A 25,555-nucleotide genomic window follows, 5' to 3' on the forward strand; every position below is an offset into this window, starting at 1 on the left:
AACTCAAAAGTATATAGCAGATGTGGAAGGCTTCATTTCTCTGAATGTATTTACCAGCAGTTACAGCAAGTGATCACCATGCCCACAAACCACAAGGAGAGCAGGAAACCCAGTCAGATTGTCAAGCAGAAATGACTGAATAAAAGATATGATCATGCCAATAAAATGTAAAACCATGCCCCCGCCCCAGGGTGGGTCACTGGCAGCAGGGATCGAAGTTGGGATCTCTGACTCTTAGACCATGAGCCTCTACTGCATCAGCTAAAAGACCCAGCTCTGTTAGCCAAGGCTGTAGCAAGTTTTCAATCCTTACCAGGGGCCCGGACATCACGAGATGGGGACAGAATGCCCAACCAACTGGGGGTGTATCACAAAAGATTTTGCATTCTCTACATCTGGCCTTGGGCTGTAAAACATCCTAACGCAAATTGGAATGATGACCAATCTTGCCACCTTCAGGACAATGTGTAAAGCCCAACTTTTTTTCCATAGCTTTCCCTCAAAAACCACCATCTTCTGGAGAGGGGTTGAGACATGGGAAAGAAGGAAGAAATGGAAAGAGGAGGAAGGGGTGTGTGTGTATGTGTGTGTGTGTGAGAGAGAGAGAGAGAGAGGGGGGGTGAGGGGAATGGATTAACCCAGTGGCTAATGCTGGAGGAAGGGGAACAAAAAAGATCCTCTTAATACATGCTCCAGGTTCAGGAGGAGATCAAAATAGACATTTGATAAATTGTTCCATTTTGCTGGCATTATACATTCTTGCAAGGCACTGAGAGACCAAGATGATGAGCACTAGATAGGGCATTATCATTATAGCGTTAAAATCAAAACCATGTGATAAAAGTCACACTTTAAAATGCCTTGTCAAGCCACAAAATGTCACAGAACATGGAAATTAAAAAAGAAAGAAAAATGGGCAACACTTTTGTACAGGTGCAACTAACAACACAGTAGAGTGGGTGACTAGAGAGTGATCAATAAAGAGCCCAGGGCAGGACATATGCGGTGTTCTGAGTGCCTAGTGTTACCCCAGCTCTTTTAGCATCTGGATAGATTAAGGTTCAGTTTCTACCTTTCCATGCAAATCCCATTTTAGTTAGTGGGAACTGTGAGAGTGCTGAATTTGTTCCAGTGTGATGAATTGGGTGCACCTGGTCCCTTCAGGTGACTTTTGATACCTTTAGGTGCAGATCCTAATGAAGGGTGTAAGTGCACCGTCCAGGTGGTTGAATGTTTGTTTGCTGTACCCGCTGAGCCACAGATAGTGTGCTGAAGCGAGACGGACCAAGGGAATGATTAAGGGTATTCACATAAAAGTGTTACTGTACAGCAGCGCACACGTTACACGCTAGGTGGTGAAATGCGGGGAGGCTCCAGTATTAGGAGAAATGTGGTAGTGATGCATACGGTAGGAACGATGTGGCCTGCAGAGTACGAGCACGGTCTCGGCTGATGTTATTGAGGTGCTCTCACTGAACTGAAACTGCTGAGGATTTGCTCCCTGGGATACCCCTTTCCGAGACTTCGTTTGGAGGGATCTACTGCCCGCAGGCAGACACACAGAGACCCCCTTGAGAAAAAGAACTGACAACAAAAGGGGGGAGCCTTTTTTCCCCCTGCAACAAGAGGATGAGTGGGGGGCTGATCAGGGAGCAGCAGTGGCTCAAGGTAGGAGAAGGTATTTTATTTGATTGCTGTAATGAAGACATGGGGGCTGAGGGGAGATGGTGGGGAAAGATCCAAATGTCTTGTCAGTGTTTAATTTCCATCTGGTGGTATTTCACTCCCCCAAATCCTTTAATTGCTTGTATTTATTTCTGGACCTTACAGCATGTTACCATCTTAGTCCACAGAACCTGTTCTTAGGGGGATCCTGTTAGTGGGTCTGCCCATACGTGTCCAAAGGTTTTTTTGTTTTTTAAATCTAAAATTGATGGGTGGGTGTGTTGCGGGAGAAAGGGGGATATAGAAAAGTCTTGATCAGGAAGGCTTTGCTTTAAGCAGTGCATAATGTAGTATCTTATTTGCCAATTACACTTATGTGCCTGAATCCTATTAACTTCCATTTGAGAGAAATACATGGGCTTTAACTCAAAGTTTTGTTTTTTTGCTCAAAGACCTGTCAAAATGCTGGTATTTGTCACATTTGACTGCATGGCATTTATCCTCTGCTTTTACCATAAGGGTTAAGACTCAAGGAAATGGACATTTTATTACACAGATGTGGAAATGAGAATGATATGTCTGCTTAAAGGACCCTCTCTATCACACTCAAAATAATTTAATGCTTCCATTGCTGGAAACTAACAATTTACTTAGAATTGTGGAGATTGTCCTCAGACCACAGGGCTTGTTGATTTCCAGATTAGGTGACCCTCTAACGTTCTTTTTCTGTCTGCCTACCTATGTGTGTACATCCTAACAGGAGCAACTAGAACCAGCTGTCACAGACTGGCTTCATATTAGTACTTAAATAAACACTTTGCTGCCTTTCAGACAGCTTCTTGATGCCTCCTTAAAATTTAGATGATTAATCAATTGGCTTAGTGGCCAATTAGGCATAACCTTGTAAGAAAATAATTATGCTTGAGTATATGGGATTTGACTAGTAATGTGGTACAGTAGACACCCAGATTTCAATAGCTCTTTCCTAATATGTGTAGATTCAGTGGCTTCTCCTTAATTTGATTTTTGTCTTAAAGTGAGATGACAAGTGCATTGCTATTTGTCAGGGGATAATTCATTTTCAAAGGCAGTGAAATATGTATTTTAGTTGGCTTCCTGCTTTTTTCCCCTTTTGTTTTAAAACAAATCTTCTTGTCTGTTACTAAAGACTTTCCTCCTTTTAAATATGTTCTTTGTAATGCCACTGCTTGCTTTGGTTATTTGGTTTGGACAAGTGAATTTTACTTCAGTGCCCAAGGAGTCTCATAAGAGGAGGTTACAGTGTTATGCCTTTTGAGGACAGTCATTTTAACTGATCTTGTTAAGTAACACCGTTATTAAATGAATACAAATTGAAGCAAAAAGCATTTTTCAGTGCTCACAAGTTCTGCTTCTGAGCTAAATTTCTCTTTATGACTAGAGAGGTTTTTGCACTGCAGTATTACAATACAGCCATATTAAAAAGGTCCTTGGAGCAAATAACCCTCCAACACTGCAGCTTCATCTTCAATAGATTTAAGTAATTCTGTGGGAAATAACAACACTGTATTTAAACAATCTAGACTGAAGTCCCCCCACCCTCTCCCATTTTATATGTCAACTTCTTGTAGCTTTTATGCCAGGGACAAATCTAAAACCCATGTCTAAAAAGTGAAAGAAAAATATTTTAATTCATATTCTCCCTCCCCTTTTTTTAGTGCAACAGGTCCTGAAGCCTTTTTAAAAATAGATTGAAAGTGAAGTATATGCTTGACTGTATGTTCTGCAGATGAACATTGGTACATAACATCATTTTCTTCTCTGTACTGTTTATTATCTTGTTTCTATAATGTAACAAAGGAGGGGAAAAAAAGGAAACTCAGGATAAAAGAGAAGATTCCAAAGGGATTACTGTACAGGCAATTTATGAGCTATTAGGATTTATTCTGAGGCAAACTGTATTGTGTGTTTAGTGCTTTCATTGAGAGGTGGCATTGAAGTCAGTCATGATATAGGCAAGTACGTGTAGTACAGCAGTCTCCCACCACATCCATACTTCATAATTTTGAGGTGTAAAGAACAGACCCAGAACTAAGCCACTTACCTTCAGTGCTAAATCGCTAGTTTTGAGTGGAGGTGAAGAGGGTTTGCTTATTTCTCTGTAATTGCAGCTTTTGTTTTGTTTTTTTTTACAAATGAATATAGTCATTTTAATAATTGTGGAACCTGTAGAAAGAAGGCGGAACTATCTATTTGGTCCAAACAAGAAGCAGAAATCTCATACAGTAGAACCTCAGAGTTAGGAACACCAGAGTTACAAACTGACTGGTCCACCACACACCTCATTTGGAACAGGGAGTTTGCAATCAGGCTGCAACAGAGACCCTCTTCCCCCCACGCCCCCAAAAGGCAAATACAGTACAGTATTAAAGGTAAACTACTTTCAAAAAAGGGGGGGGGGGGAGTTTAAAAAATTGACAAGGTAAGGAAACTGTTTCTGTGCTTGTTTTGTAATCCACACACCTCCTGGTTGTGGTGTTCGGTCCCATCTAGTGGCACTGAGACCACTTAGAGAGAGATTAATGAGTCTGCCCTACAGCGCTAGCTACTAGCCATATGGCTTTTAGCTCATGCAGTAGAGGCTCGTGCACTAAGCTCCAGAGACCCCATCCACCCGCTGACAACCAGGGTCTGTTGGTGATACAGTTTCATTTGAATTAAGATGGTTACAATGCGGCATTTTTCTTCTACATAGTAAAGTTTCAAAGCTGCATTAAGTCAGTGTTCAGATGTAAACTTTTGAAAGAACCACCATAACGTTTTGTTCAGAGTTACGAACAACCTCCGTTCCAGAGGTGTTCGTAGCTCTGAGGTTCTACTGTACGTGTAATTTGTCTGAAGTGTGAGTTTGGCCTGATCAGTCAAATGCTTGCGTACCAAACATTGCTCCACATAAACCTTTCGAGTACAGATCCTCTCATTGATTGGAGAGTGGCATTGCTTAGGGTGACAGATATTTATTGCAGAGGGACAGTAAGTGCTCTCCTATTTTACTTATGTAATAATCAGTTCTAGCAAACTAATGGAGAGTTGGAATGTTACCTATATAAACCAGATTTGAAGAGGGAGTCATTTGCTGTTCGGGGGGCGGGCGGGCGGGGGGGAATCCTTCCATTTTTAGATATCTTTAATCCAGGGCTTCAGTAACTATAGTAATGCTAATTTTCTATCAATTTGCATGCAGGAATGCCTAGACCATCTTAGAGTAGAGTAATTCAAGCTCTACTTTATCTGGAGTATAGGGTTTTTTGTTTGTTTGTAAAAGAAGGGAGGAGAAAAAAGGCAAAGAGTTATCTTATTCATATCCTGTTCGGATCTTTATTCCGATCCTGTTCAGGCCATTGATGAAACAGAACAGTTAAAGAAACAATTTTGGAATTATGTTTCTCTTGATGAACAAATTAAGCTTATAAATGGACAGATGCATCACTTCATTGTAACACTACTTGTTAATGTTTGCACATCACTTGATAAAATAAGACCAGCTGCTCAGGTGTGCTAGGGCTGCTTTGCACTGCTCTGTTTGGGAAAAAACTGCCTTAAAACTCACAACCAGACCCCCAAGAATGTCCTCTCCTTGCTTAGGAGTGTGGCTGAGGAAAAGTGCCCTCCTGAATCCCCAGCAGCTGGAGTTGTTGGCAATCTCTTCTTAATAAGAGCAGCTTGAGGGCTGCTGTAACTTGTGTTGATGTTAGGACTGGTGCTCAGACAGCCCGGTATTGGGATAGCATGAAATTGGCCTAGTCACCTTCATAAACACTTCAGCCTCTCTGAGCTAAGATCCCCACATGCTTCACTCCAAATTCACTGGTTTAGATTAAAACCTAAAATAAATTTATTAACTACAAAGTGATTATAAGGGATAGCAAACAGATCAAAGCAGATTACCTAGCAAACAAACAAAAACGCAAACTAAAATTAATATACTAGACAGGGTGAGAATCTGCTAGTTCATATCCGAACGGAGGGTACCGGCAGACTTGTAGATTCTTAAGGCACAAGCTGCATTAGTTTTACAGCTTGGAATTTTCAGGTCTTCATACACAGGCTAGAAATCCCAGGAAATCCAGCACTTCCAGGGAAGGACAGATGATGTCACTCCCTGCCTTATATAGCTTTAGCATATGGCGGGAACACTTTCTTTCAAAACTTGGTTCCCAGATGCGTTTATGGAAAAATACGGGCATCCCAAGATGGAGTCCAGCAACATGTGGCCTGGTCACATGTCCTTGTAGAGACATAGCAGCCATCACTTACAAGCTGTCTGGAGTGTTCTCAGGAAGTCTCACCAGGTGGGAGATAAGCTTCTCCCAAGGCCTATTTTTCCGTAATGGCTCATTGTCCTGAATAGGCCCTTCCCTGCCAGCTATCTAGACTGAAAGCCTCTTGTCTAGTGGGCGTTGCCCAGGTGTGACTACATTTGAAGTACAGATACATAGTCAATATTTATAACTTCAGATACAAAAATGATACATGTATACAAATTGAATAATCCTATTCAGCAAATCATAACTTTTCCGATAACACCTTACACAACCTGTCTTGCATAAAATACATCATTATTATACTATAATCCTATAATAATAATAATAATATCACTCTGAAAAATCTGGGGTGCAGTGTCACAGTGGGACCTTTCAGTTTTGTCTTTAAAGTGCCGGGCACAGTTACAAGAATGGTGATACTGGGTCAAACCAATGGTCCATCTAGCCAAGTATTCTGTCTTCCAACAGTGGCCAATGCCAGGTGCTTCAGAGGGAATGAACAGAACAGGGCAATTACTGAGAGATCCATCTCCTGTAGTCCACTCCCAGCTTCTGGCAGTCAGAGGCTAGGGACACCCACAGCATAGGGTTGCATCCCAGACCACCTTGGCCAATAGCTACTGATAGATGGCCAATAGCTACTGATAGACCTCCTCCAAGAACTTCTCTCATTCTTTATTTAATCCAGTTATAGTTTGGGCCTTCACAGTATCCCCTGGCAACAAGGTGCCACAAGTACTCCTTTTCTTTTTGCGAATACAGACTAACACGGCTGTTCCTCTGAAACCTACAGATTGACTGTGAGTTGTGTGTTTGTTTTAAACCTGCTGCCTAGTCATATAATTGGGTGACCCCTGGTTCTTGTTTTATGTGAAGGAGTAAATAATAGCTTTCTTATTCACTTTCTCCACACTATTCATGAATTTGTAGAACTCTATCATATACCCTTAGTCATCTCTTTTTCCAAGATGAAAAGTCCCAGTCTTTTAAGTGGCTTCCATATGAGGAGAGGTTCCATATGTACCTTTTCCAATTCCAATATATTTTTTTGAGATGGTGCGACCGGAACTGCATGCAGTATTCAAGGTGTGGGCATACCATGGATTTATATAGTGGCATTATGATATTCACTGCTGTCTTATCTATCCCTTTCCTAATGGTTGCTAATGTTCTGTTAGCTTTTGACTGCCACTCCACATTGAGCAGATGATTTCTGAGAACTATCCACTGTGACTCCAAGATCTTTCTTGAGTGGTAACAGCTTTTTTTTAGGGCCCATCATTTTGTATGTGTAGTTGGGATTTTGTTTTTCAATGGGCATGCTTTGCATTTGTCAACATTGAATTTCATCTGCTATTTTCTTGCCCAGTCACCCAGTTTTGTGAGATCTCTTTGTAACTCCTTGCAGTCTGCTTTGGACTTGATCATCTTGAGTAATTTGGTATTGTCTGCAAATTTTGCCTCTTCATTGTTTACCCCCCTTTTCCAGATGTTATGTTAAACAGCACTGATTATGGTGGTATGTATAACAAAAAATAATAGAAAATTAGTTTGTAGATTTCATAACATGATTTTGCAAGCCAGTCAAAAGTAAGCAGAATCATTTCTGATGCCCTTACCTAGTTCCTTGGTGCCTCTATGTTAGTGCATGTAGCATCTTCAATACCCTGCTATACTTAGAGATGACAACATAGATTAACAATAACTAATGGGCCATATCTTCAGCTGGTGTAAATTAGCATAGCTCAATTAAACTCAGTGGAGCTACATCAGTTTACTCCAGCTGAGGACGTGGCCCATTACTTATACAAGGCCTGATTGATACTTACTTTTTGCTATGTTGTACTTTTACTGCACAAGAAATCCCCTTTAAATCAATGGGATTACTCCTGGAATAAAATACTCTTCAATGTGAATGAAGGCATCAGAATCTGCTTATAGTGCCTTTCATCCAGGAGATGTATACTGATTCTATGCAGGGATTGCCCACTGTTGAAATTCATGCACCCCTGGAGTGGAACAGAGCAGCCATTCTGGACTAGCAACATTTTACCGGAGGAGGTTTGGGGAAGAGAAATGAAGAAAAACAAATCCATTTGAAGTCATAGGGGGAATTTTAGGCAACAGAATGTAATTATCCAAGTTGGATATTGGCCAGGATATGTTAGCTAACATTTTTAATCTTGCAAAAAAAATCTTGGGGTTTTTAATAACAAATGGCCAGGATTATGTCTTACATCTTATTTGAAAGCTTGAGTTAAGAAAGGAGTCAGTGGTTTGCTTTCCCTCTGAATAAGTTGCTGTCATTAATGTGTGTTCCAGCCTAAGAGCCCATCGCTCTCCTGATATGCATGGCATACATCTCTGTGTATCCAGGAGCCTTTTTTGTTCTCCACTGCTTGTCTGAAGAAACTCTAAACAATGAGCATTAGTTTATGGTTCTTCCTTTTTGACTTAATTTCCTTTCCTTTTTCTAAATTATGTGCAAGGGCCTGCCCACCCAACTTTCCAGTTACATCATATTAGACATGATGTTCTTTGAATGTGTGGTGTTAGTTTGGCTGTCTGGAAATGCATGCAGTTAACATTGCTAAGTATCACACAGTGACACAAGCCGCCATCATAATTCTCAAGTAGCCTTTACAGTGGATTGCGTCAACACATAAGTCTTTCCAATGGCTCATTTCAATGACTAATATGGCACTTTTTGCAAGAGCAGATGTCTTGGCCAAAATCCAGGTTAGATAACTACATTCTTCTTACCTAAATTCACCTTTCTGTTTCAGTTGAACATGGTATCCTTCACTGTCTGCCCTAAACTCGTGCGTAGTGATTCTGTGACTGTTAGGCAATTTTGTCATTTCGCCTGAGAAGAAGATTGCATTTCATTGGTAGATGAAGTGATAGTCCTTCTACTGTAAAGTGCCTTTGAGATGAAAGGCCCTTGTCAAGGTTCCTTCCCCACTCTGAACTCTAGGGTACAGATGTGGGGACCTGCATGAAAACCTCCTAAGCTTACTTTTACCAGCTTAGGTTAAAACTTCCCCAAGGTACAAATTAATTTTACCCTTTGCTCTTGGATGTCCACTGCCACCACCAAACTTTATCTGGGTTCCTGAAAAAAATGGAGTTTGGACACTTCTTTCCCCCCAAAATCCTCCCAATCCTTGCACCCCACTTCCTGGGGAAGGTTTGGTAAAAATCCTCACCAATTTGCATAGGTGACCACAGACCCAAACCCTTGGATTTTAGAACAATGAAAAAGCATTCAGTTTCCTTAGAAGAGGACTTTTAATAGAAGTAAAGGAATCACCTCTGTAAAATCAGGATGGTAGATACCTTACAGGGTAATAAGGTTTTGCCTAGAGGGATTCTCTGTTTTGAATCTAAAGTTACAAAAAAGACACACAGACAGGAATAGTCATTCTATTCAGCATAGCTCTTTTCTCAGCCATTTAAAGAAATCATAATCTAACACATACCTAGCTAGATTACTTACTAAAAGTTCTAAGCCTCCATTCCTGTTCTGTCCCCGGCAAAAGCAGTATACAGACAGACAGAGATCCTTTGTTTTTCTCCCTCCTCCCAGCCTTTGAAAGTATCTTGTCTCCTCATTGGTCATTTTGGTCAGGTGCCAGCGAGGTTACCTTTAGCTTCTTCACCCTTTACAGGTAAGAGGATTTTTCCTCTGGCCAGGAGGGATTTTAAAGGGGTTTACCCTTCCCTTTATATTTATGACACGCCCCCAAATCTCAGCTAGGGTGAAACGCTGGCTGGGATTTCTTCCTGGAGCTCTAGGAAAAACAGAGTTAATAAGACACATGCACCTCTAAATATACTACCAAGTACATAAAGACTAACAATATTTTCCACATCTCAAGGACGACTTTAACCAGTTGATTCTGGGAAACTTTCACAGGAGAGTGCATCAGCCACTTTGTTAGAAGCTCCTGAGATGTGTTGGATGTCAAAATCAAAATCTTGGAGAGCTAAACTCCACCGAAGAAGTTTTTTGTTATTTCCCATGGTGGTATGAAGCCACTGTAGCGCAGCATGGTCGGTTTGCAGGTGGAAATGCCGTCCCCAAACATATGGGCGTAGCTTTTCCAGGGCGTAGACAATGGCATAACATTCTTTTTCTCTGACTGACCAGTTGCTTTCCCTCTCAGACAGTTTTTCGCTGAGAAACACTACAGGGTGGAATTCTTGATCAGATCCTTTCTGCATTAAAACTGCTCCCACACCACGCTCTGTCACGTCTGTGATTACTAGGAACGGTTTGTCAAAGTCTGGGGCCCTTAGTACAGGGTCAGACATGAGTGTCGCTTTAAGCTGGTTAAAGGCCTTCTGACACTCTTTTTGGTCCACTGAACGGCATTTGGTTGTTTCTTTTTGGTTATGTCTGTCAGTGGGGCAGCGATTTGGCTGTATTGTGGTACAAATCGTCTGTAATAACCGGCCAAGCCGAAGAAGGATTGAACCTGTTTCTTTGACTTTGGGACAGGCCACTTTTGGATAGCATCTACTTTGGCCTGTAGGGGGCTGATAGTTCCTTGACCCACCTGGTGTCCAAGGTAAGTCACTCTGTTTAGGCCTATTTGACACTTCTTAGCCTTAACGGTTAGTCCTGCCTCCCTTATGCGCTCAAGGACTTTTTGTAGATGTTCCAGGAGTTCCATTTGCATTAGGAAGGGCAAATTTACTGGAGATTCAACACTTGCTCCTGATATCCAGGCATCCCAAAGTTTCACAATGTGGTAGGCATGTTGGGTAAATGACACGTCTGGTTTCCACCTTAGGGCTCTGAACCTCTGACGAGAATGCTCGGGTGTTATCACCATTCTGACTCTCGCCTTGGATTTAAACAGTTCATACTTGTTCATGTGTTCTTTAGGCATTTCAGCCGCCACCTCAGCTAAGGATCCACTGGGCTGCAGCCTCAGCTATACCATGTATTGGTCGGTAGAGATGCTGTACACAAGGCAGGCCCTTTTGAAGTTTTCTAAGAAGGCCTCAGTATCATCGCCTGCCTTGTAGGTGGGGAACTTTCTGGGATGGGAAGTGGTACCTGGAGAAGGATTGCTAGGGTTTGTTGGTATATTCTGCTGAGCCTTTATCTTCTCCATCTCCTCCACATGCTACCTCTCTTTTTCCTTCTCCTCCATTTCTTTGTCCCTTGCTTCCATTTCTTTGTCCCTTGTTTCCATAGCTCTCCTGTGAGCAGCTGCTTGGTGTTGTTCTGCCTCTTTCGCTGCCTCCCTTTCTTTGTCCTTTGCCTCCATTTCTATTTGGGGGGCATGTCACAAATATAAAGGGAAGGGTAAACCCCTTTAAAATCCCTCCTAATCCTTGCACCCCACTTCCTGGGGAAGGTTTGGTAAAAATCCTCACCAATTTGCATAGGTGACCACAGACCCAAACCCTTGGACCTTAGAACAATGAAAAAGCATTCAGTTTCCTTAGAAGAAGACTTTTAATAGAAGTAAAGGAATCACCTCTGTAAAATCAGGATGGTAGATACCTTACAGGGTAATTAGATTCAAAACATAGAGAATCTCTCTAGGCAAAACCTTAAGTTACAAAAAAGACACACAGACAGGAATAGTCATTCTATTCAGCACAGCTCTTTTCTCAGCCATTTAAAGAAATCATAATCTAACACATACCTAGCTAGATTACTTACTAAAAGTTCTAGGACTCCATTCCTGTTCTGTCCCCAGCAAAAGCAGCATACAGACAGACACAGACCCTTTGTTTTTTCTCCCTCCTCCCAGCCTTTGAAAGTATCTTGTCTCCTCATTGGTCATTTCGGTCAGGTGCCAGCGAGGTTACCTTTAGCTTCTTCACCCTTTACAGGTAAGAGGATTTTTCCTCTGGCCAGGAGGGATTTTAAAGGGGTTTACCCTTCCCTTTGTATTTATGACAGCCCTATTTAAAAAGGTGTTGCTATTGTACAGAACCAGGGATTAGTTCTGAAAGAGGAAAAATATCTGCCTCTTCTTCTCTTCCCACCCCCTCCCCCCGACTACCCCCACTATGCTGACTGTGGAGGCTCAGGGATACTGTGTCCATTGTAAAAACAACAAGGAGTCCTTGACTAACAAATGTAGTCTCTAAGGTGCCGCAAGGGCTCCTCGTTGTTTTTGCTGATACAGACTAATAATGTTACCACGCTGACGCTCGTGTCCATTGTGATTCACTCAGGAGGACTGCTTTTAGAGCTCTTGGAGTAAGCCAACACTCCCAAACCAACCTTTCAGTCCACTTATGAAAGTGCTACAGTTCCCTCTAAAAGGTCATTTCTCAGTGATGAGCACTCAGAAGAAAATAAATCTGCATCCAAATTTTAATACATAGCTTTATTAACATTGGTGAGATGGCTCAAATAATGCCAGGCCTCCATGTCTCCTAACCCCTCCTCTTTTTCCCATCATTGGGTCCCTTCTTCCCTCCTCTCCCTATTCATGTATGTCTTCTATTTTATTGCTGTTATTCCCACCCTACCATGTTATGTGGATGTAGTATTTTCTGGTTTTGTGTTTTCTGGTCTAGCAGCTTTGACAAGCTGTACATCTGCATAATTCTATTGGCGATCCCATGGAGCATGTGGTATTTAGAAACATACATGCTGGAAGTCATTTACCTTTTTGTACTTAGAATCATAGAATATCAGGGTTGGAAGGGACCTCAGGAGGTCATCTAGTCCAACCCCCTGCTCAAAGCAGGACCAATCCCCAATTAAATCATCCCAGCCAGGGCTTTGTCAAGCCTGACCTTAAAAACTTCTAAGGAAGGAGATTCTACTACCTCCCTAGGTAACACATTCCAGTGTTTCACCACCCTCCTAGTGAAAAAGTTTTTCCTAATATCCAACCTAAACCTCCCCCACTGCAACTTGAGACCATTACTCCTTGTCCTGTCCTCTTCTACCACTGAGAATAGTCTAGAACCACCTCTCAGGTAGTTGAAAGCAGCTATTAAATCCCCCCTCATTCTTCTCTTCTGCAGACTAAACAATCCCAGTTCCCTCAGCCTCTCCTCATAAGTCATGTGTTCCAGACCCCTAATCATTTTTATTGCCCTTCGCTGGACTCTCTCCAATTTATCCACATCCTTCTTGTAGTGTGGGGCCCAAAACTGGACACAGTACTCCAGATGAGGCCTCACCAATGTCGAATAGAGGGGGACGATCACATCCCTCGATCTGCTCGCTATGCCCCTACTTATACATCCCAAAATGCCATTGGCCTTCTTGGCAACAAGGGCACACTGCTGACTCATATCCAGCTTCTCATCCACTTCTACTTCGCATGGTCTACTTTGCGTTGTCTGTTTTGTCTTGGAAAATCAATGTAAGAAAATCGCCAAAGAAGTTGGCAGAGCAGTTTTAAAAATGGAGAAGCGGGTTTAATTACGTTTTAAATAAAGAAAAATTGCCTCCATGAGGTGAGGTCATGTGTGGCATCTTTCAGTACCAAGGAAACTATCATAGCTGACTTAAAAAAAAGGGGGGGGAGGGCACGAAATAGGGGCATATAATACAAATGCCTTGCTTCTAATGCACCCTTCATGTTAATATCTAGGTGAAACCCCAATGTGTCCTCCAAAGGGCTAATACTCTTCCCCCACTGCAAAATGTTGCTGTTTATTCCATTAGCCCTGGGGCAACCCAAGCGATGAAATCAGTATATGAAAACCTTTCCAAAGCTATTAAAGTTTACAAGGAGTTCTACAGTCTTGAATCCTTTAAATATGTCTAGGAGTTACATTACTCCACTTTTTTAATATATTTTTCAGCTGTCTTGTCTTTAACTGCTTCTCCATTGCCGCCAGGACTTGGTTCCAGGAGACTTATGCTTTCTGAATTCAGGGGTGTTAGCCCTCCAGAACAGAACATAGCGGAACACTCAAGCCTGCTACACACAAGTGTAGGTTGCTTCCGCAACAGCGAGAGGATTTCAGTTTAATCAGCTGAGACTGTTTGGATGAGTCTATTGATCCTATTCATCTTTCTGTAGGAGTAGCTTTAAAGTACCGATGGGTCTGAGTTGAAAAGTTCTAACCCAAAGAGATGGAGACATTTGAACCAAAATCCCAGCTCCAAACTTTTAAAGACATACTAATGGCCAAATAATTTTTGAACAAAATATTAGAAGAAATATCCATGGCCATTTGGGAGAGTGGGAGAAAACCATGCTTCCTAATGTAGGGCAAGCAGTTATAAAATAAGCCTATCTCTGGCATCCTCCATGACTGTGTAAGGGCAGGTTCTATCTGTCATAAATCAAGTGGATAGGTTTAGAGACTTCATATGTAAATAAAATGCTCATTCCATCTGTCTCTCTGTGGTTTGGCCCACAACAACAACGAATGCATCCATTGCTTGGGAGAACTTGATGAATATATTATGTTGGCCAGGTGTAAAGCTGTGATCTATAACGTTTCATGCCTCGTGGGCATTATGTTGCCATGTGGCACAGCAGGCTGGGGATCATTTTACATTAATAGAGTCTTTGGGAATAAAAGGGTGTGGGAATAGGAACAAATAACTTATGGAGTAGCCTATCCAGTGTAAGGAGGACGGTGAGTTAAGTGGCTTCAAACATCATTTTTTCCACTAATTGTGCCATTTGAATTGTGACTTAGTTTAATCACAATCTATCATTTTTAATATTTCTTTTCTTCATTCCATTTTACACGCACTGAGGTAGTTTACTGCAAACCAGGTGGAAACTAAGATGATCAAGTACTCTCTATGGTGGTAACTCATTACTGAACATATTAACTTAAGTCTTATTATGCTTTTTCCAGCATGAGATTTGATCTTTCTGGAGGATGAAAGGCTATATAAAACCTGTTCAGGGTTGTTTATAGTGAGCATACACTTTAGTACACCCTCCCTCCCTTCCTCATAGGCTTAGATCAGTACAACTAATCTGTATAGATAACTTAAATGGATTTTTTTTCTTCTTAACCAATACAGTTAAAATTCTGCAAACCCCTATGTGAACATTCATTTGCGTTGGAGTGGCTTACATTAGGATACATTACATTGGGATTTGTCTACATTATGGGGACTATACCGCCATAGCTACATTGTCGTAACTGTGCTGAAATAATCACATAGTGCAGCCGCAGCCTATGCTGGTGGAAGAGTGTTTTCCATCAATGTAGGAATATCACTTCCCCAAAACTAAGCTGTGTTAAATTTTCATTTTGGGCTACATATGCTAAATACCATATAGAAAAAGCATCCCCTGAATCCCCTGCTTTTATTGGATCCAGACAGTTACACATGGGGTAGGGAGGAATCAGAAGATAGGAACTGACAGACTGGATCAGAGCAGTGGGTCCATCTGGTCCAGTACCCTGTCTCTAACAGTGGCCAACACCAGGTGCTTCAGATAAATGTGTAAGAACCCCACAGTAGGTAGATATGGGATACTCTTTCCCCGTGTTAAGTCTGGTTCTGATCTCTAATAGTTTTTTTTTTTTATTTTAAAAATAGTGGCTCTGGGAAAATAGCTCTCAGTGTTGGAAACAGAGGTGTTATCCTGGCCAACTTTGATTAGTAAACAGGTTAAGGATAGAAAATGAATGCAACTTTTTCCATGGCTGCAGAAATAAAGGAATTTATTCCATTGTAGTCATGACGACAGACACTTTTTTACTTAAACACATTTTAGGACAGATGAGAGATACAAAGTTTGGATCCAGATATGAACTTCTGCAGTTCTAAGAAGTGCTGGGATCCGTGCTTTTGATCCGAGCCCTTCTCTAACATTGATGAATGAGGGATTTGTTCCATCCCATTGAAATCGGTGAGAGCCTTGCTGTTGGTTTCAACTGGAGCAGGATCAGACCCATAGAGTAGAAGTATATCTAACCACAAAGACCTTCTGAAATTCTAACTAGAATATACCTGGGTATATATTCATTTTACTCACCTACTCATGATAAATGCAAGATTATTTTAGGAGGAAAAAGTGAATTTTCTTAAAAATGGAAACATCGAAAGAGCTGTAATATTTGTGACAGACAGACAATTTCCTGCAATGCTGAAGGAACTTCACTGAATCAAGTTTAATGTCTTTGGAGTTCATTGTATAAAAAATGCAAATGTTTATGTACGATTGTGAGAGTATGGAACTTCTGTAGCAGGAAGGCAAGACTAATGCAATCTCTGGAAGGTATGAGGAACTTCAAAGGTCTTTTGGGAACAATATGTGAAATGGATTTCCTAGGGAAATACCTTAGGGTGAGGGGAATGCAAATTCTCCCCTCTGAAGCCAACCCCTGGGGAGAGAGACCCATTGTGTACTAATTACCTGCTTCTAGAAACTCCAGATCAGAGACCCCCTCTCCCCGCATCGGTATAAAGGGTGAACTGAACATACTAGGAGTGCTTGTTTTGAGCTGAAGCTGTGTTGACCTGGTGACCACAAAGAATCCTGTTCGGTGAGGGTGCTGAGGGACTTATCCTGCCAGAGTCCATTTTAGGGTGATGTTTGGTATGCTTATTAGCATGCACATAGGTTCTTTTATTTGTCTGTTTTTTTATTATGTTTTCTCTATAATGCTTTTTACTTTAAGAATAAAGCAGGCTTGCATAGGAAGTGCTGTGTGACAACTTATAACCTTATTACACCGCTTAACCGTCTCTGAAGAGAAAGCAAGCGCATATCTGTGGGCAGCCTGCTTGTGCTGGGAATTACACAGTTCTTCCTTCTCCTTTCGTACAGCTGGTGTAGAGCAGCAACTACAATTTCACCTGACGCTGGTGGAGCCAAATGGCTCCATCGGGAGTAGCAGAATTTAGCAGTCATGCCGCCTTCATATTTATAATTTGGGCAGTGGGTGGTGGTGTGTTTGGTCTCTCGTGGGGAGTCACACTTACATGCTGGGGAGTTCTTGATTTTTTTTCCATTTGTGCATTATATGTCCGCATCTACCATGGTCTGTTCGGATTCAGTTCAGTGTTGACCAAGATGACCGTGGAAGGTTGAACCCAGGAATCTTCTAGGTGGGATCTGGTACAAGGTGTTTTTGTTTGTTTGTTTGTTTTTTTTATTTTAAGAGAGAGAGAAACCACACACAGTGAAGGCAGGGAACTGTGCAGCCTGGAAGGACCCTGGTCAGAAGGGAAGAGATGCAGGTCTCCACCTAGAAAGGCAATCTCTGGGGAGCTGGAAGCCTGGGAGTGGGTCCCCTTTCTGAGGGAAAATACAGGTGCAGCTGCTCTTGAACTGTGACTGTATTACTCTAAGATCGTGAGAGATGATATTGTAACTCTTTGACACAAGCCTTTCCCCTGCTGTTTGTTTGACAGCGTGATGTTCTGCTTCCTGGACTGAAAGAGTATTTGTTTGTTCTTGGTAAATGATCTTGCTGTGTATTTCCATGTCCCTCTCTAGCTGACCTTATCTCTCTGCTGGAAATTTGCAGAATAGCTCAGCTGAATTTATTTAAAGCTTTATTTTTTTTTTTTAAAAAATCGGGTGTTGGTGAAAGCTGCTGGAATGACAGCCTTGGAGACTAAAGTCCTCTGTTTATCGCCTGAAGAGAGCTTACCCAGACAGCACAAGCTTACCCGCAATGTGAACTAAGGTACCTCAACACAAGCTTTTGGAGGACCACTGCTAAGGCTAAAATAGTTCATATCTGTCCAGTCCTTTGTTCGTTTGCTTAATTGGCCACCTAGGATCTCATTTCCTGCCCGCCGTGATGAGGTATGTTAATCTATCATGTGCACTAGAGGCACCAAGAGGACCCACCGATTCACATAGGCAGTGTTGCCAATCCAAAAATCATGCCAGTTCACAAAAGTCACAAAATTTGCTTAAAAACCATGAGACTATAAAAGATAATACATTTTGGGTTCTTTTTCCTCGTCTTCTGGTTTGAGCCTTTAGGGACTACTTGGGTCACATTTCCAACCTTTTCTCCTTTCCCAGGAGAAATAGAAACTTACTTTTTAATTATTTTCAATAAAAGCTGACTGTCTCTGGTAATCACATGACTCCAGGAGCCAGGGCTTCATAAAAACACCGAGTATCATGACTTTTGATAAAACCATAAGAGTTGACAACAGTACATAAGCCACTGAATAGCTGGCAGATTGCAACTAACTTTGATTATTTTCAGTCTGAGCCATATTTGCATGGTTACCTAGATCTAAAAAGTCACCTATATCGTTATCAATGTCCTGAGAGACCCAGTTCAACTGTGTCTTGGTGATGGAGGATAGCCAGGTCTTCTTTCCTTTGTAGCTTACTGCACACAAGCTCAGGTTATCTAGTTTCTAACCTTTCCCCGATCAGAAGCACGATATAGGCTGATGGTCACTGATGCCCCCAAAGTTTATTGTTCTGCCAGTTCATCCTGACTCTGGAAAGAGTTTGAGTTTAGTTGTAGGGTCACATTTTATTGCATCTTACCTGAGTTGTAATTTAGTTGTTAATGTAGTTTTCTAAATTGCAAAATACCAAAATATTTCCTATCCATTCAGTAGCATGAACTATTGCTGGGATCCAGGCTATACCAATAAACATCGGTTAGGTACAATAAAAGACGAATTTAGTGGTAAGGCATTTGTTCCAGACTGTACTGCCTATAGAGCTTTATTTCAGTGCACACATAGAATTTAATTTACTTGTTACAACATTTTAAAAAGCAGCAAAAAATCAAATATTGTAATGTGAATTTGCTTTAATGGATGTAATCAAAGAGAAATAAGCACATTGTTGGTCACCATTAAAAATCTACTACATATTTGGTTTGACATTTTTCTCTTTATTACACAGTGGAACAAATCTGTAACCACCAAGGACTTCATTGGTGTCATCATGCTGTATATACCGTGGCCACTAGGAATTTCACATTGATGATACCACTTAAAACTTCCTATTCAGAATCACAGGCTTGTACCAGTTGAGGTGTAGAAGGATGATCTGTTGGCTATCAGGCATATAGGGCCAATGACGCACTTGCACAGTTCTGATTCTCTCCAGTAGAGGGAAGTTGAACACATTCACGTCTCCAGAATTTGAAAAGCAATATCTATGTATGCATCCTACCGTGTACTCCCCTATCCAAAAGGGAATTCTGACATATCAGTCTGTGGAGTTAACTTTTCTTTGTTTTGATAAGATTCCTAGTGTCTCCTCCCACTTTGTCTACTAGTCACAAGTGTGTGATACATTACATAGTGTACCTAGGGCTTAGGTTTCCTCACATCCTCTTCACCTCTACCATCCCTTCAGCTCTCTTTGTATTTAATCTGTTTTAGCCCAGAAGTTGCCTTGCTAACTTTCACTTTCTGCTCCATTTATTCCCAGATGGCTGCTCAATGACTCTCTGAATTCAATGCAACTTTGTGACTAGCTGTTAAGGATGTTATGGAAGCAGTGTAGTTGGTGACCTTCTTTTTTAAAGATATAGGAGAATATTCCGCTTTTTATGTGAACATCTAAATCTCATTAACATTAGCGGAAGATATGAATGAACACTGAGGAGAATATACTACCAATGCCAGTATAATAAAGGTCAGTTAAATGGCCTAACATTAATGGAGTTAATGCCAAACATGTCTAATTTGACAGCCTATTAATTGTGCACTTTACTGGAGCTAAAGGGGAAAGCTTTTTTTTCTATATACCATTTCATACAGAATGTATGGTTTTTTAAAAAAGTTTGTGAAACTGCCTTGCAGATATTTACTGTTATATTATGATAAACTTATTGCACATCCTGCAGTGCTTAGTGTACTGGCTATCAGCACAATAAAAGCACTGTAGAAACTATATGAACACAATAACTTAAAAGCATCTGTAAACAAGAAAACAAATAGTGGGGGTCCAGGATAAGAAGGAAAGGAGGTGGATTTGGGGGGAGCTTGTTGCACACCCACCATTATAATGGCTTTATGACTATCCATTTCGTGTCTCAGTGCAGGTACCCTGAAAGAGTTCAGCTAGATTGTAATTCATGATGCCAGTGACCCATAGCAAACAGTATCTTTGCCTCAGTCATAGCTCTTCTGTGTGCCATGGTATTGTTACTAGTATGATATAGAGAGGAAGATCAGACTCCCTCTCAGATCCAGTTCGTACCCAAATGCTTGAACTCCCAGAGATCATCTTCAAATCACAATGGTCTGCAGTCCCAAGAAACAGCTAGACTCTATAGCCTTCGAATTTTGAGCCCCATCTAATTGATGTTTGCTCTTGGTGAGTTGACTATGGGCAGGATATACCTCTGCAGTGTCAGAACCAGTAAGAGCACCACCGAAATGACAATCCAAAGTCCTTTAGTCTCCTTGGTGATGAGGCAAAAGAGAAAGGTGTGGGAATAATTCAAGAAGTGAAATGTGCCGGGTGATGGTCAGAAAACGAGTAGGGGTGACTTGAGTATTGGCTAAGTTCAGTATACGATGGGCTCTTCTTGACCCTCCTGGGAATGCCCAACAAGGGCATTGCTTCAAGGAGTACACATGCTGACCTGTCTGATACGATGCTCTGAACTCTTTGGTATTTCCCGCATATAACCTGGTGATCTGTACTCCAGTAGAGCCATGAACTTTGATCCTGCCCTAAAAGCACAGAAAATTTGTCAGCATAGCTGGTTGCTTCCCCCGCTGAAGCAAGATGAAATTACCTCTGCTACTTTCTCACCTCCTCACTATGTATGAGGTTGGGTCAGAACCAGCCAGAAGAAAACTAGACCTATAGCATCCTCCAGCTAAGTGCCAAGGCAAGATCTTAATGGTACACTACATGTATACATGTACTAAATGCTGTAAGTGAATGAAGCATCTCCTTTATTTGCAGTAGCTCTTCCATGACCCAAACAAAAACTTATTCAAGAGGAATCCAAATTAGCTGAGTTTAGGCTACATGAATATCTCTCGGGGGAATGTCAGAAAGAGACCATGTCCCTTCTGCCATCTCTGAACTCCACAATGAGGAGTCAGCCACAATAGATATGTGTGTTTTTTGGGTTTTTTTGAAGGGGAAGCCTGGTTGCTGCTGGGTTCTTTTGTTGTGGGGGGAGGGGGGACGACAGGGAACGAGGACTTCTAGAGATTTGGGAAACTTTTCGGTACAAAACCTCCAAATAAGCAAAACTTGAGTGATTTTATGTTTTGTTACAAACTTGGTCCTGAACGGAGGTTTGTTAAAGGGTTGGTAAGGTTCATGAGCTTGTGCATCAACATAAGGCCTGGTTTTGCATGAACCTGGGCTGACTCAAGTTGACAATGACACCGGATGAAGTTTGCTAACTTTGATTTTTTTTTGCTTTGAGATCTTGAGCTTATTGGGCCTCGACAGTCAAAAAGAAACTCGGTGACTGTGAGCCCAAATGGAGATGTGACTACCCATGAGTAGATTGCAGACATGACACTGCGCAGGGAACAGTCTTCAGTGGATCAGAAGTGAGTGCTGAATCAGTTTCTGAACCAGTGTCTCACAAGGAAGCTTGCATTGTTGACCTGCCATTAACCTGGTGGTCCCTGGTAAAAGAGAGAGCCAATGCTTCTAGATTTTTGTGCCTTCTTCAATTCAGCCCCCTATGCATGGTGATCTCTCTAAGCTCATCTAAAAGGCCCCTACTTGCCCCCATTTAAATTCCTCTTAAAAACCTAGGGTGAAATCCTGGCTTCATTAAAGTTAGTGGCAGGACTGCAGTTCTTGCCACAAACTTTGATGGAGCCAGGATTTCACACTCACTTCTGTTCTACTTAAAGAAAATCAGTTTGACTTGTATCAAATGGTTCATAAATTGTTTATTTTTCTTATTCTTTTCCCCCTAAATGGTGTCTGTTTGTGCGTTCCTTGGGTGTTTCGGAAAGTGGCTAACATACAAAAGATGCTACTGTCAATGAATAAATAATCATACTTGTAGTTGAGAAGGAGAGTGCTGAATAAGCTTAAGAAATTTTGGTTTTCTTCTCCAGGTTACTGGGAAGAATAATAAAGGAGTAAGATAGGTGCTGAGGCAGAAAGTACAGACACTTCCCCCTAGTATGGAGGCATTTGTTGTGGGGTTTTGGTTTGGGCCCATATCTAGGGGGGGCAAAAAGCTGGTATCTGAGGATTTAATTCCAGAGATTCAGTTTGAAGTCAGGTTGCTGCTTCTCCTACTTATTTCTCCAGGAGAAGAGCGCCAACAGAATTAGACAGTGACCTTGTTCTTTTTTTTGAATGAGGTTGAATTTGACATGAGCTTGGCATGTCTTCGTGGCAGGGAAGCTTGCAGTGATGCTGCAGTTTTCTTGGCGCTGCAGCAGACACACGGACTAAAACCAATCCGAATGAACTGAGAGGAGCAGATGGGGCAAGTGAGAAGGCTGGGAAATTTTAAATTTTCCAGAGACAAGTGGGTGTTGTGACGCAACACTGGTTTTGTTTTTGTTTTGTTTCTGGGTGGGAGGCACCCAACAAACGTGAGAGGCTTTGGAATAAAGTCCACTTCAGCTGTTCAATATCCAGAGATGCTGCCTCAGGTAATGCACTTGCAATTGACAGGCTGGTCGGCAGAAACAGGAGAGCGAGTTTGTTGAACAGAAAGGAAATCTTTTCAAGTGTTTGGCCAACTATTGAAGCATAATATATATGCTGCAGGATACAGAATAAGGAGGAATGATAAGAGTGGGGAGCTTCTTTTGGAGGTACAACTGAGGAAAAATGTTCACTCTTGAATCCTGAACCTCTCACCTATCGATTGCCACCCTCCCTTCAAGCAAAAAGAAAATACCCAGAATGGGGGTCCACCTAAGCATTTTCATTCTTCTCTTTATCTTGCTGCTGTTCCTCTTTTTTTCTGTCTCTGTGTGGTTTCAAAGGCACCTGAGTTAGGTGCCCATTTAGCTCCATATACCCCTAACTCTCTTAAGCTCTTTTTGAAATTCTTGTCATTAACTTGTTTTTTTGGTAATGGGTGTAATTCTCTAGTACTGTATTTGGAACTGGGGAGGATAAAGGTCTTACTTTATCTATGGAGGAAGAGTATAGATAGTGGTAATCTAGGCTTCTTCACATGCACATAGATAAGGGCAGTTTAATCCAAAAAACAAGACTGTCCACTTGGAGATGGAAGGATACTGTTTGTTTGTTAGTCTCCTGGTCCCTTTGGTCTGTGACCACCCCTGAATCTGTCACCAGAGATATAATACTGCCAACAGACAGTTACTGCAGCCTAAACACAACTTCTTGGTATTCGGTGCTTATAATATACAACTGAACTGAAAATAATTCATGCTTCGAGTGCTGTAAAGGATGGGAGGGGAGGTTGGGGTCAGGAAAAATGAGTGTTGAGGTAAGGAGAACCTCTAGCATAGTGGTTCTCAGCAAGGGCTCTGGGGCCCCCGGGGTGCCACCAAGCAGGGCCAGCATTAGACTCATTGAGGCCCAGCGCAGAAAGCCAAAGCTGCACCACATGGGGTTGAAAGCCCCAGCCCTGCCACCTGGGACTGAAGCTGATGCCTGAGCAACTTAGCTTCACAGGGCCCCCTGTGGCATGGAGCCCCAGGCAATTGGCTTGCTTGCTACCCCATAATGCTGGCCCTGGGTTTTATATGCAGAAAACCCAGTTGTTATGGCACTGATGGGCCATAGGGTTTATTTAGCATGAGGGAGGGGGAGGTTAAAAAGAAAGGGGAAAATGGTTGAGAACCCCTGCTCTTGCAGAAAGAAGGGGAACTTAAAAAGCATTTGGACTCTTTCCATATATCCAACAAAGAAGAAAATAGGTTTGCAGGAAATATAGGTCATGGCACGGTTCTGGCATCTAGATGTTCCTGTTTTATAAGTACAGTATATTACCAACCGTATGATTTGGGACTCCTGTTAGTGTTGTTCTTTGCTGTCAGACTGAGAAGGCCATTTAATATCCCTTATCAGATCCAGTGAACTCCTCACACAAACAAATAAAATGTGGAAGAGAATTTCTTTTGGATTCGTTTGTCTGAAAGCCAGGTTCTGAGCCCTTTCTTGCTGCTACAGCAGCTAACAAGCAAGCACTCGGAATAGGTGCCTGGTGGTTTGTAGGTCAGGTAGGCAATAGACTGTGGTGCAGCTGGGCGGAAGAGTTTTCTCCTGTGCAAAATACAGATGAAAATGTAAGTCTTTTTGCTGTGGCTCAGTCACAGTACTTTACTTCATTGTTATAGACACGCATTAACCTTAGGGATGGAGATGAGCCCAATTTCCTGACCTCTCAGAGGCACCGTATGGGGTAGCTGTGTTCTGAGAGTTAGGAGTTTTGCATTCTGTTCTATCCATGTTATTCTATAGTCACTGTAGTATCTGTCTCTCTCATACCCTAGTGGATTAATTCTTACATCATCCCTCCTCGGTAGGGAAGCATTGCTATTCCCATTTTACAGATGCAGAACTGAGGCCCAGAGAAATTAAATGGATTTTTCTAAGTTATGACTCTGCTACCATGAGGAAGGCATTGATGTACCATGGTGTGCTGTATAACGATCTGAACAGAAGATTCCACAGGAAGTCCGTTCTATAATTTAAATACATTATATGAGCCAAAGGTTTCAGGCTTACCCAGTCACTGTCCAACGTTAAACAGTGTTAAACAAAGTTCGGGGTTTGGTATAGAGAGACCTCAGCCCACTTAGTACCATAGCGAACACACCTTAAATATCCTTTTACCCTTTTTATTAAAGATAGGGAAAAACAGTTAATACTTCCTATTTCAAATGCTTTAAATAAGGTTTTTATTTTATTTTTAACATCCCTTGTTCCCTTGAGCTGGAGGGAGTTTTTATTCGAAGGAATGCCTTCCCACTCTCCGGCCCCCCTGGTTTGACAGTCTCGATGATAACTGCCCTTTTAGGAGAAAAGAGAAGAAGTTAGTTGAGATGGGTTAGCACTGTTGCTGTTAAAGGCCAATCCTGTTTAATCCCAGGTGGTATTTGGGATTTAGCTGGAACTAGCAATGTGGCAATGTCATCTGTGTCCCTCTCTCTGGCCCCATCTGGTCGGGACATCTCTCAGGATCAGTGAGGCTTGGAATCCCAGGAGACTATGGGGATGGGAGCAATGATAATGAAGCTTGTTCCAGTAGCCAGTTTTTCTCCCAAAGACTCTTTCTTTAAGGACCTATAAAGATAGAGATGGGTGGAATAGACCATCCCCTGGTTATTTTGTTTACCAGTTAGGCCTAATTTTTTTACAGTAATTTCGGTACACTGATTTCTGGTTCCACACTCTTCTTGTTTGCTAAGCGTGATTTTAACACAGCCCTTGTGTTATAGCAGTAGGCCTTTTCTTTGGACTAATTCAGTTTTTCTGTCTCCCTTTCATACCTCTTCCCATCAATATTTGTTATACATTATTGTGACATCTTATGAGTTGACACTCAGTCTTTACAGTTGAACTCCTAATTAGGGTAAATTTGTAGGCCCACGTCTGAGCTGGGAACTATACCAGATTTTTTTTCTGAGATAAGGTACAGTGGTATAACCACAAGACCATTCTTCCAATCATCCTGTTCCTGACTTTGTGACTGACTTGATGAGCGACCTTGGGCAAGTCACTTATCTTTTCTGTTCCCTAATTCCCCCCATC

At 41.8% G+C, this 25,555-nt stretch overlaps 1 protein-coding gene across 5 annotated transcripts in view; it reads left to right on the top strand.

Moving 5' to 3' along the window:
* The first annotated feature begins 1,404 nt into the window (after positions 1 to 1,404).
* Positions 1,405 to 25,555, top strand: part of DAB1 (DAB adaptor protein 1) — a 697,001-nt gene continuing 672,850 nt past the window's right edge. For 4 of the 5 annotated variants that reach the window (XM_048860469.2, XM_048860464.2, XM_048860466.2 and 1 more), the window contains exon 1: positions 1,406 to 1,668. The gene's annotated coding sequence lies outside the window, so the exon portion shown is untranslated. Of the gene's footprint in view, positions 1,669 to 25,555 lie in introns of all 5 variants that reach the window. The other variant, XM_075131817.1, reaches the window with a different exon arrangement.

This window comes from Caretta caretta, chromosome 8, assembly GCF_965140235.1.
Source record: "Caretta caretta isolate rCarCar2 chromosome 8, rCarCar1.hap1, whole genome shotgun sequence".
NCBI classification, from domain to species: Eukaryota; Metazoa; Chordata; order Testudines; family Cheloniidae; genus Caretta; species Caretta caretta.